We start from the raw sequence: 13,918 nt of genomic DNA, 5'->3' as shown, positions 1-13,918 counted from the left end.
GATGGAAAATGCTGTCTCCTCACCAGTGTTTCAAAGTCTAACTGGGGGCTGAACACTGAGTGTGGGGTGCTGTCTTGTCCTTCACTTTGGGCAGTAAAATTTAATTATTGGGCTGGCCCTAGGCTAGGAAAGTAGGACATCCAAGGAGTGCAGTACATTATCAATGTCCCTCTAATTCTGAGAGGGCTTTCAAAAGCAGTTTATCAGATAATGTTTGAGATCTACTGTTCAAAGGAGAAGAAAAGCCTCTTGCTGGGCATGCTTTCAAGTAGTTCTTTGGATCCCGGCCTCTGTATGTTTTTGTTTCAGTTTCACTAATTATTTCCCTCTGTGCTGTTAGGCTGAGGTCTTCTCGTTTACTGTTCCCCATGGTCCACAGGGATGATAAGTTTTTTAAGTACCTTTCGAAGGCTTGTTTTCTTGCTAGCAGAGAGTCTTTGAAATATATTACAGGCTGAAGAATTCTGAGGCCATGTAATTTCAGCTCTATATTTCTACACAAGTACACTGGCCTTATAGCACCATGTCTCTGAAACTGCTCCTTACAGTTTCTCTCAATGTTATAGATGGGCTTCGGATTCCTCCCGGGACAGGGTGGGGCAGGGGGAGGAATAAAAACAAAGGCCTCACCAACCCTGTCAATCTTTCCTCTCAGACTGCAATGTCAGTGCTCTTAACTCCCAACAAGTCCAGGCATGTTACAGCTGGTATTTTGGTCATGATCTTGACTTGACTTATTTAGTGTGTCGAACATAGCACTAGGCCTATGGGGCTTTGATGACGACTGGATGTAATGTGCTTAGTCTTGTGTCAAGCCTCGAAGTCAGACTGCTGTCTGACCTTACCCAAAAGAAGGTTACCAATATCATGGCAACCCCAGCAACTCAGTCATAACATTTCTACAGCTGTCTGGAGAATATAGTAGTTCCCTTGCCATACCTTTGGTGTTTGTGCGTATGTTTGCATATATGTATATGTATGCGTTTATATAGATGTGTGTGTGTGTACTTCTATTTATTATAAAGACGTGATGTCTCCACCAGCTTTAATCTCATTCTGGAAGTGTGCATGCTGGATTCTTTCTCCAGTCTTAAGCATAAAGTTGATGAGCATCTTTCTCTTTCAACATAGTTCATAGAAGAGAGTAACACTTTCTGGTTTGTTGTCAGGGACCAAGCATCCCTTCCATACTGAAGTTGCAAAGCCAGGAACTGTGGTGTGAAGAAGAAACAGTTCAAGGATGGCAAAAGAGAGAGAAGTTTGGGAACATAAAGCAGGGCTGGGAAACCTTTTTATTCCTTGTGAGGAACCTTCCAGTGGTGGGTGGGGGCAGAGGCAAACATGGGTGGAGCTAGGAATCTGAATTTTCCACAGTAGGTTACATTTGGTCAGAGGTTTCTGCACCCACATCTCCATCTAGGCAAGCAAAAGATTTTGGGAAATCCCCCCCCCCCCCCCCGTTCATATAATACTGTTTACTGTATCTCTGTTTTTCTTGTACTGTTTATTGTTCAGTATTTTTATCTGTTAAGTAGTTTGGTGATGGATTTAAAGCAAACAAATGGACAGATCATAGTTCAGTCAGGCAGAAGCACATGAAGAGGATTCAGAGCGGGGCTGGTGAGGGGGCTGGCCTGGAGGGAGTCCTCGAGGGCCTCATTAGGCTCTTAGACCTCAGGTTCCCCACTCCTAATATAGAGCATGTCAACTAGGCCGCTGCAATGCCTTTTTTGTGGGGCTACCTTTGAGGTTGGTCTGGAGGTTGCTGTTGGTGCAGAACATGGCTGCTAGGTTGCCTGAGAGGGTAAACTACTCCTAGCACATAACATTTTGTTTGTGGGACTTCCACTGCTTACCAATCTTCTATGAAATCAAATTCAAGGTTTTGGTACTGACATATGATTTTATTCTGTAAACCGCCCTGAGACCTGCAGGTATAGGGCAGTATTCAATTTAATAATAATAATAGGCCCTATACACCTCAGGGCTAGGTTACTTGAGAGACTGTCTTATCCTTTATATACAGTGGTACCTCGGGTTAAGTACTTAATTCATTCCGGAGGTCCGTTCTTAACCTGAAACTGTTCTTAACCTGAAGCACCACTTTAGCTAAAGGGGTCTCCCGCTGCCGCCGTGCGATTTCTGTTCTCATCTTGAAGCAAAGTTCTTAACCTGAGGTACTATTTCTGGGTTAGCGGAGTCTGTAACCTGAAGCGTATGTAACCTGAAGTGTATGTAACCCGAGGTACCACTGTACTCAGTACGTCACTATGTTCTACAGGAGAGTTTCTCCTTAAAGTCCCCAAAATATCAGGTCTACTCCACAATATCTTGGAGCAGAGCTTTCTGTGGCTGCCCCTGTTCTGTCCATTTGACTCTTCCCTGTCCTTTTCTTCCGAGTTAAAATGGACTTTTTGTCAGTACTTACGTTTCTCTCTGCATGTGTGAGCCCTGGGCATGTGCCCCTACTGTTTCCCTACTCCCCCCCCCCAAAAAAAGCCTGAATTTAGTTATTAATAAAATTTAAAGACCATTGATTGGCTTGAGAAATATTTATTTCAGAGGAAAACATGCACATTTCAAACAAAACAGTGAGGAACTCTACAATGTCTATGTTGGTATAGTTACAGGTAGGTAGCCGTGTTGGTCTGCCGTAGTCGAAACTAAATAAAAAAATTCCCTCCAGTAGCACCTTAGAGACCAACTAAGTTTCTTATTGGTATGAGCTTTCGTGTGTATGCACACTTCTTCACACGGAAGCTCATACGAATAACAAACTTAGTTGGTCTCTAAGGTGCTACTGGAAGGAATTTTTTTACTGTGTTGGTATACTTACAGGTTCTGAATTCTAGGTCTGGGGCTAAATTGTGATAAAAGGCTCACAAAGGTTTAATCTGTAGTTCACTCACTACTTGATTATTTTCATACAATGCCTGGAGAAGTAGCCGTGCCCCATTAGCAGGAATTGGAGTCTGCTGTATGAGAAGAGAACATATGTCTTGAATCAGCAGCAAGGGAATGCTTGCAGCTGTATTATGTTTTCCACTGAAGCTTACCTACCTCCTCTAACAATCAGTTTATAAGAAATTCTGGCATCAGGGTAAAGATATAAATATATCTAATTAAAAATGAATTGCTGTGTATGTAACCAGTAAGAGAGAGGTGGCTACAATTAGTCAGAAAAGCTTAAGCGTATTAAACATGCAGTGCATTTTTATATTTGGGGATAGACAAACTTCTTATCTGTCAGTTGTACCTAACAAAGCAGAGGAAGGAAAGTAGCATTCACAATTACTTGCTGAAGTGAATATCAATTTGAAAATATGCATTTTGATGAGACAATGGGCAAATATTGACGCATACTACAACATAACTCACAGACAAAATGAGGCAGGAGCAAAATTACTTGCTCTAGCAAGCAAAAAAGAAGCAGCAAATGTTTAGGTCCAAGTATGTAGTCAGAATCACCTATAATGCTGATTTTAATTCCAAAAGTTAATATAAAAAGGTGGGATTGTGTATGAAAAGAGTAAGTGCTAGATTTTTATAAATATGCTTAAATGTGTATCTGAAGGTTAACAGATAGAGAACAGATGTTACATTTCCCTTTGATCAATTATTTATGGATATATAAGGAGGATATGCAAAATGCATACATGCATAATAAAGCTTACAATTTTATTGGTAGTATTAATTTAAAACTAAAAAACAATTCTTTTTTAAAAATGGTGTGTGGTTAATTAGTTTGCATGTAGTAAGGACTATAGCTCAGTGGTAAAGCACATTGCTTGCATGCACAAGATTAAATCCTGCAGCATCTCCAAAAAACGAATTATATGTTTAAATTCCTAGAGTGCTGGTGCCAGTTCAGTTGACTACACTGTGCAAGAAGGATTGATTGTAAGGCATTTTCCTAAGTTCCTAGTCAGCACCAGATTTTATATACTGTATGCTGCTAATGGCCCAGTGTGTCTAAGATACTATGAAACTGGTCTTGTATAGAGATAATATGAGCCTTCCTTGGTCCTTTTAGCCAAGTACAGTGCTGATTGTCAGAGGTATTTCCCAGTTTTGTTATCCTAGATCCATTTTTAACTGAAAATTCTGCGGATTGAAACAGGGATCCTTTCCATTCAAAACATGTGCAATTCCCTTGAGATATAGCACTCCCTACCACAACGGGTGGCGCTGTGGGTTAAACCACAGAGCCTAGGACTTGCTAATCAGAAGGGCAGCTGTTTGAATCCCCGCGACGGGGTGAGCTCCCGTTGCTCTGTCCCTTCTTCTGCCAACCTAGCAGTTCGAAAGCACGTCAAAGTGCAAGTAGATAAATAGGTACTGCTCTGGTGGGAAGATAAACGGCGTTTCCGTGTGCTGCTCTGGTTCGCCAGAAGGGGCTTAGTCATGCTGGCCACATGACCCAGAAGCTGTACGTTGGCTCCCTCGGCCAATAAAGTGAGATGAGCGCCGCAACCCCAGAGTCGGTCATGACTGGACCTAATGGTCTGTGGTCCCTTTACCACAACTCATATTCTATACGAGGAGTTTGTTGGCAACTGTCTGCACCTTGAACCAACAAGGAATAAATAGTTGCACATTCCATTGACGTTTTTAGTATCTACTGTTGCATATGGATTCTGATTCTGGGGGTAAATTACTATCTGGGTTTGGAACATGCTCCTGAATGGGAGTAATGAACGAATTCACTCATTTTCCTGTAACACTGGGTTCCTCAGGCACCTGATTGGTCACTGTGAGAATAGGATATTGGATTAGATGGGCCACTGGCCTGATCCAGCAGAGACTTTATCTTCTTACGTTAGTCCAACATTCGAACCGCTCCATCATTCTCTTTCTTCCAATATAATTTTGCAATGAGGTTAGACAACCCTGTTTATTTGTTTTTGTTTTTTGTTTTTTGCCTCTGCAGAGAATAGCTCCAAAGTTGTAATATCATGCTGCTTAATTGAACTGTTATGCAACTTACTCAAAGGAGTTGCTTACATACATAAAATAAATGCAAAATGTAATAAAACAATAAGCTGGAACATCAGGCAGCAAGGATCAACAAATTGAACCAAATTCAGTATGCAGGTGGGCAAAATTAAGCAGACTCACCAAAGGCTCATTAAGACCAAAGGGGGGGGGGAGACTCTTACAACCTTTTCAAAATATGCAAATAGCCTCCCATCACAGTGAGGAATACTAGTTATGTAACCTTTGGGGAAATTATTTTAAAATCTATGGTCCTGGTGGTAGATATTCTAATCAAATGTACTGGGAGTATACATACAGTAGAGCCTGATTCGAATTTAAATACTGCAGGGATAACTGTGATAACTGTTTCTCATGATCCCACAAGGCAATGTGGGCCCTCAGATTGAAAATGACCCCCTACCCCTGATCTAGGAGAGAAACCCTTGGCTTCAAACTTGCTTCAATAGAGATATTTTGACCCATTCTATGACAGACATATTTATGTCTTAAGTTTTTATACCAGCATCAACTCTGTGTTGTCTGGATCCAGTTCCACCTTTATGTGTTTAGCTGTGGCACCCAATATTTGTCCAAGGCAAAAGGAGCAGTAGCCTTCCTGCATACTGTTAGAGAAATATACAGTTTGGTTGCAAAAAAGAAAGAAGAATAGGTATTTTCAATATTACCTGCTTAATGTTTGCTGAGACATTATGCCAGAGTACCTGCACAGAGGTGTTAGTGGGGTTTTTGTTTGTCTGTTTAATTAAAAAAACAACACAGTCAACAATTAAACTAATGGTTTGTAACAACAACAAATAGATTTTCAGGGCAGACATGGCAATCAGTAAGGTTTCCAAACCTTACTGTCTTTTTAATGGAACTCTTTAAACACTGCAGCATTTATAGCAATATCACAACTGTTGCTCTTGCTCTTCTGGTTTTATAGAAGAACATTAAAAAACCCCAATTGTTTTGACTTCCAGACTCCCTGTTGAATAAAATGTCCGTGTGGCATGCTAAGCATTATGAACATGGCTCTTTTTAGGAACAGAAGCTGCATGTCTAATCCTCCAGTGCTGTGTTAAAGATCGATTGTTTCTTTCCCAGCTGCTGGTTTTCAACTGTTCACAAGAAATGCAAGTGAATAGGCTCAGGAGTTCTGGGCCTGTGCTAAAAACTGCAAGATGGTTGAAATGAAAGGAAATGGGAAAAAAAGAATGCAATGTATTAGAAAAGTCATACATATTTGAAGACCTCCTGCTTAGATTATTTAAAATTACAAGCTTGTTTGTTTTGAGATCATTGTGAAAGAATATGTTTTCCCCTACGCGTAAATCCATGGGAGTGAGGAAAAGTTAGAATTCTTAACTAGATGACAAGCAAAATCTTCTTATTTATTTTTTACTGTCCTTGTTCTTCAGTAAAATAGGCAAGCTGGCCTGTTCAGCCTCAGTAAAAACTTTGAAACAGTCCTTCTCCCTTATCTTTGTTATGGCTGCAGTAGCCGAAGCCAATGTGGTTAGTGAGCTCCACTGTGAGAATTCCTTGTACCTGGAAGGTCTGATGCAAGATCATAATACCACTCAGCAGGTGACCTTGACTGGTCCTTATCCCTCGGCCAACCAGAATTATTTCCAGAATTACTGTAAAGGTAAAAAGAGGAATTTGGAGGAATGGTGGAATAGAAATAAGACAGGAACAAAGTTAGGCTACAATCCTATGCATACTTAGCTGGGAGTAAGCCTCACTTAGCATTGTGGTACATACTTCTGACTAAACCTGGATAGGATTACTGAGTTACGGTACCATGAACCTTCATACGTTACTTCAGCTTCATCCAATATGAATCTTGGTAAGTTTTTAGATACAGTGAAAGAAATGTTTTGATATGCAGTGCTGGAAAGGTTTCTCCACTAATGTACACGTGGGCCAAACTTGACATGATGTTGAAGACGCATGAATGCATCTTCCAACATCTCTGTGTGTGGCTAAAAGCAGCTCTGTTATTTGAATAGGGACTATGGCATTGGGAGTGGGTCTAATCGTTTTCTTCTACACTAATTCCCCAATGCATATTGCCCCCCTATGTTGTCCACCCCTTCTTAAGCTATTGAGGATGCATTCATATATCCTCCATGTCAGATCTAGTTTAACCCTAAGACTACCAGGTTTTTGTGTGTGGTTGTTGTTGTTGTTGTTGTTGTTGTTATGATGAAGTAGTAGACTGAGATTCCTGCATTGCAGGGGGTTGGACTAGATGACTCTTGGGGTACCTTCCAACGCTACGATTCTGTGGCTACATCTCATAAAAGCTCATTTCACAATACGTTATTCAATATTTAAGCTGCCACGGGACACTTTGCAACAATCTAGCACCTCATCTAGAATTCTGGAATGAATAAGGAGAATTCTTTTTTTAAAAAGACAATTCAAGCTTGGATTTGTTTAATTTCTTAGCAGAAACAGAACTCTTAATTAAATCCAGCAAGAAACTTTATCCATTCTTACCTGTCAGTTCTTGAGAGTCTTTTTGGACCTATGTCTTACAGGGTTCAGTTCAGTTCCATGCTTATTGTTGCTGTATTTAAAAGTGCTGTGAGATCATTTATGACTTCAGGGAATCCATCCAGCTTCATTGTCTTGGAAGATTTCAAAACTTTGCATTCAGTTTTAAATGCCTTTTTTTAAGGACGGACAATGCTCAAACACGCTTCCCAAAACTCAACGAAGCTTACAAAGCTTGGAACGCTGTTATCACACAGTAGACCTGACAGGAGTGGACTCCAAAATTATGCTTTGGATAAGTATCTGTGGTACTTAAGTAGAGGACTACTTATGCTGAACAATGTAGATTGAGCAGAAAGAAAAACACATGGTGTGTTCGTATCAGCATTTTCTTCTAATAATCAAATTATGCCACAATAGTAATTGGTCAGATTGCTGCTGTTTTCTCGAATGTGTCAGCAGCAACTATAGAGAAAGGGAACACCTAGCCTGGGAACGTCAAAAGGACTGATACGCACAAGGACATCTCCACTGCGAACAGGACAGTTTGTCTTCCTTGGCCCAGAACAGTGGCCTTGGATGAGTTGGTAGGAGCATCAGCATTACCACCATACTGGATATTGACACATTAAAGGGGTGACATTAAAGTAAATTGACATTAAAGTGGTTTCAGTATGTGTGTTGTTCGATGAAGAGTGGTATTCACAGGAGTATTATAGGCTTTAAGTTTCACCTGTTACGCTCAACAATATATACTCCCTTGCTTTTTCATACCTGACACATTGTGCAATTATTAGCGAAACGGCAAGCAGACGTTCACCTCAGGATGAAAAAAGCAAGCTTTAATTGTTGATTTCAGGAATGACCAGGCTCTTTAAGAGTATGGCTGACTCAAATATTTCCAGTTGGACTGGTCAGCTTTCCAGGCATTGACAGATGCCATGTAAGCATTGCGTATAAAACATGACTCAGTGGTTAGTGAACTGGGGGTTACTTAAGGGGTGGAAAGTTCATCTTGTAATTCAACAGGAAGTCACACCTGAGTTCTTAAAGGCTCGCCCAATGCTGTATGCTTTGCAGGAGGCAAAAGGCAAGCAGATAACTTTTTGCAAGCAGAAGGCGTCGTTTTTTCCAGTGCCTACAATGAGTAGGCAGCCCTCGGTGCGTGTGCAAGGAGGTGTGTGTACCAAAGCAAGATAATATGGTCTGAATCTAGGAAGATTATAAAATTGCAGTGAATTCATTCTTAGCTGTCAAACAGTACAGTGGTACCTCAGGTTACATACGCTTCAGGTTACATACGCTTCAGGTTACAGACTCCGCTAACCCAGAAATAGTGCTTCATGTTAAGAACTTTGCTTCAGGATGAGAACAGAAATCGTGCTCTGGCTGCATGGCAGCAGCGGGAGGCCCCATTAGCTAAAGTGGTGCTTCAGGTTAAGAACAGTTTCAGGTTAAGTACGGACCTCCGTAACGAATTAAGTACTTAACCTGAGGTACCATTGTAATATAAATAAAATAGAGCAAAGAGGTCACAGCCGTACATGTCTTGGGAATATCTAATTTCTGCCACACATTATATACGGACCGTCCTATGAAAAGCAGCTGTTTTCAGGATACAGCACCCTGGTACTAATTAGGTTGTGCTGCACCAATCATGTCTACACAGTGTTAACCACAGGCTTTTTGTTTCTTCCTTGGCACCAATGATGGCTGGGTGTCTTCTGGGACCAGTAGGGTGGAAGGCACAGATGGGAGCAACCCTTGGTGCCAGAGTCAAGGACATCTTCCCTTTGACAAGGGTTTAACAAGGGCAAAACTGAGAAGCAGACAGCAAGCAGAGTTGCCTCCTAGATTGTAAGTAAGAAAGAAGGCAGGCAGGTGGTGACAGGCTGATGAGAGGCAGAGGTTAGTGGGACTGTGCCCCATTTACTCTAATGGACCACCTCCACTGGCACAATTCCAGTTCTGGATTTAGCCTTTAAAATCCTAAAAGGGTATTTGAGGGCTGTGGAACCAGGAACAGAGCCTTCTCAGTTAAGGCAACCCTCTTGTAGAGAGCCCTCTCCACACGTTTGCTTAGTGCCGCTGTTGCATTAATGTGAACAGTGGTTCCTAGCTCTACTCCATGGGCTCCCCATCCAAATTCTCAATGTCTTCTGCCAATCAGAACTTTCTTACTCCTAAATCTTCAAGTGAAAACTGTTATTTCTCCCCAATACTTCGGGGGGGTTGCCAGTTGTTTTAGTTGCTTTCCTGTGATGTTACTGACTGCATGTCTCTTTGGCCCTGGGTTTGTGTGGCACATCAGCTGATTTTATTGTTGTTGTTTTGGAATGTGATGTAAATTGAATGCAAACATGGGGTATGTGCTTTTCAGTAAACATAAATACACTAATGGCCAGTAGACAGTCATGTGATTATACCACATAATTAGAGGTCTGGCCCCACCTCAACCTATGTGAGTGCTTCAATCACACACTGAAATCATGTCCCGGGTGTTTTGAAATTTAATACTAGGTGTAAGTGGCTGCCATTGGTACTGCAGTGCATAGAGAGATGTAGTTTAAGCCTCCGTTCTTCTGCTGTGATCTCAGTAAAAAATCCCCCATAGCAATTGGCATCAGGAAAAATTATGTCATTGGGAGCCCCCTCCCATACTAATTGCCACTCTGGGGGGTGTTGGTGGTAACAGTATAGCAGATGATGATCCCTTGGGGGTCCCCATGCTTAAGTATTTCATTTCAAAACACCCAGGCCATGATTACTAATCAGATTGTTAAAGTAGCATGTAGTTAAGCTCTCAGAGAGATGTGGAGTTATGTAATGGGGAAGTGACTCTTGCATTGCTGCAGGTGCATACAAACTGAGACACTGTTTTAGGCTGGAGGAAAGTGATTAGGCAGCAGGCTGTGCCTTGCTTGATTAAGTTAAGTCTCCACAATCAGTCAGGGGAATCCCCGATACTGGATGGAAACAGCCATATGTTTGATGCACGCTACTCTGCAGAAAGCAAGGTGCTCCCTGTGCTCCCTGACAAAACCCTGAAGAAAAACTATATTTTTAAATATACAGAATGTTCACAATACACAGCACAAACAATTTCTTTTGTCAAATAATGGGTGCGTTTAAAGAAGGGAAATAGAGGTTTGTATATGCTTTTCTAAGGAAAAGCAATATTATTACAGTCGTACCTCGGGTTACATACGCTTCATGTTACATACGCTTCAGGTTACAGACTCCGCTAACCCAGAAATAGTACCTCGGGTTAAGAACTTTGCTTCAGGATGAGAACAGAAATCGTGCGGCGGCAGCAGGAGGCCCCATTAGCTAAAGTGGTGCTTCAGGTTAAGAACAGTTTCAGGTTAAGAACGGACCTCCGGAACGAATTAAGTACTTATCCCGAGGTACCACTGTATTTTAAAAAAAAAACAAAACATTTCTAAACACCTAATTGTATGACTGCCCCTCTATTTCTTTCTATCCTTTGCATTTTAAAAATGGCAAATGCACACAAAAATAGAATCATATGAACTACTTTCTGCAAAGCTTTGATACACATATATGTAACAAAAGAGTCTAATAAATATGTAAAAATACTATGTAATTATGCAGTGTATAGAAAAGAAACCACAATTCTAATATATCTTGGCAGAAGAAACAATAATTGCTTTTTTAAAAAAATAATTGCTTTTGCTCTCTCCCTTCTCTCTGCATCTTTTGGGGCTGCTTTCTGACGAAGTATTCTTCTGCTTTAAAAAAACAGAAAGTGAAAACTAAGCACCCCTTTATCTCTTTGCACGTACTCAGGGCGTGCCTTTTTAAGTGAACAGAAATTAGTTTAAAGTTTTTGAATGCTGAATTTAAAGCAACTGTGAACCAGCAATTATCCGTGATCTAAGAAAGGGTGGGGCTCACTGTTTTCTGAAGAGGGCAAGTGGAACTTCGTGTTGGGAGCTTGCTCACCTACCTCTGCATTTCAGAGCTTGTTTCTGGCTTTAATATCGTGGAGTTCACGGATCAGGGGTTGAGAACTTCAAGGGTGGGGCTCCCTAGGCCTCCCTGTCTGACCTTGGAGACTCTTCCCGAGGCCATATCCATCACTAGTCCTGCTCCCACAGCCTCCTCAAGTGCTTCTGCCTGGCTAGAATGTGGCCTTGAACTGGGACAATGTCTCTTGCTTGTCTGGAGGTTGTGTGTGTGTGTGTGTGTGTGTGTGTATAAACACTGCCTTTGGTGAAGCTGGAATGTAGCCCATTTTTGCCTCTGGCCTCACCTACCCCAGACATGCAAGTAGGGTGGGGTCAGCCTAGAAATTCCCCCTTGAGGGAATGCAGCCCTGAGGCTGGAAAAAAATAAATCCCTACCCTAGTCTTGGAGGAATAAGAGATTATGTGAGGCGATGGAAAGGGATAAAGCAGGGATCAGCAAACTTTTCCAGCAGAGGGCCAGTCCACTGTCCCTCAGACCTTGTGGGGGGCTGGACTATATTTTTTGGAGGGGAAATGAACAAATTTCTGTGCCCCACAAATAATCCAGAGATGCATTTTAAATAAAAGCACACATTCTACTCATGTAAAAACACCAGGCAGGCTCCACAAATAACCCAGAGATGCATTTTAAATAAAAGAACACATTCTACTCATGTAAAAACACCCTGATTACCAGACCATCTGTGGGCCAGATTTAGAAGGCAACTGGGCTAGATCCAGCCCCCGAGCCTTAGTTTGCCTACCCATGGAATAAAGGGACAATTCCATCCATCTGCAAGACTGCTAAGGAGGAAAGCAAGCCTCAAACTGGGAGTAAATAGGCTTATTCTTTTTTTGGGGGGGGGGGTGAAGCACAACATTCAATTAAAATATCCCATTAATATTTCCCCCCTCTAGTTTTAATTCTGCTTTGACCACAAAGTTGGTGTGAAGATGGAACAACCACAAGAGCCCCCCTTTTAAATAATATTTCATTTGTACTTGACACCAGAGTGCTTTCGAAGCCTAACCTACTGAAATGCCACCTCTTTGCTGCTGTTGTTTTCGAATGAGTGCAGTATCTTTGCTGACATAGACTAGGTGTTTTTGTTTTTCAGGTTTTGAAAGTTCTAAAATTTGTGAGCTGAATTTGTAGGAGGCGTTATAATATTACTATTATTTTATTGGTGTGAGTTTTGATCACCTGTGAAACGGAATAATGCACAGCCAGGCAAATGTTTGCTACAGAACTGCTGTCACTGAGCAATGCCTCTCATGTGTTGTTTGCACTTGATATTTGCATTCTAGGCTGTTATGTTAAACAGCCAATAACTCACTCTGAACTCAGCAATACTTTGTTTTAAATTTGTATAATATTGGCCTGCGTGTGGGTAGATGATTTATCAACTAGGGAAAATGTTTCTTAACACTCATAATGTTCTCAAAAAACTCTTCCTGTGCCCTTTGTAGGTAGAGATAAAGAGGTAGCAACATATTATCTGGAGCCAGTTAAGATTCAGATACATTGTTTTGTGTTTGGGTGTTGCAGCAAAAATACAAGCGTGTGTTGTGTGGTACCACAAGAAGGCAGACACTTTGGTGGACGGGATGCACAGCGTAGTCTTTTAAGCTGCAACAAGACCCTCTACAGTGGTACCTCAGGTTAAGTACTTAATTCGTTGCGGAGGTCTGTTCTTAACCTGAAACTGTTCTTAACCTGAAGCACCACTTTAGCTAATGGGGCCTCCTGCTGCCGCCGCGCCTCCGGAGCACGATTTCTGTTCTCATCCTGAAGCAAAGTTCTTAACCCGAGGTACTATTTCTGGGTTAGCGGAGTCTGTAACCTGAAGCGTATGTAACCCGAGGTACCACTGTACTGTGTTGTGTTCCAACATCTGAATGTGAAGGGGGACCCTCATGAAATCAAACTGGAAAGTCCTTCTCATCTAGAATCAGTTTCCAGCTATGTGTCTCGAGATTCACACTGCATCTGTAATTGGAGAGCCAGTGTAGCCCAGGGGTTAACGTGCTGGACTAAGTAAGACTTGGCAGATGGCTGCATGCACACCATACACTTAAAGCACATTTACCGCCCCGTCCCCCGCATGGGAACTCTAGTTTCAGGGCACTGGGAATTGTAGCTCTTTGGGGATAAACTACAATTCCCCCCCCCCAAAAAAATTGAGTGTATGATATGTATGGCATGCATGCAGCCTAACCCTCAGCCATGGCATGGGAACTCGCTCTGGTCTCAGACCAGTTTCTCAGACGCATATTTCATCGAATGACTGTGCTTATAAAATGGTTGGCAGGGCTGGAGAACAAGGCTTACCACGTCAAGCCACCCAGAGGTCCTGAGAGGACAACAAATAAACATGCTTCTGGGGTCAAATAACTTGGGTATGGTTCTGCAGTCATCATGACTGGCGGAAATTCCCCCCCCCCCAGCCCAGTTGTGCGGGTGT

This window comes from Podarcis pityusensis (assembly GCF_964106645.2).
Source record: "Podarcis pityusensis genome assembly, chromosome: 9".
NCBI lineage: Eukaryota > Metazoa > Chordata > Lepidosauria > Squamata > Lacertidae > Podarcis > Podarcis pityusensis.
This window is presented reverse-complemented; position numbering follows the sequence as displayed.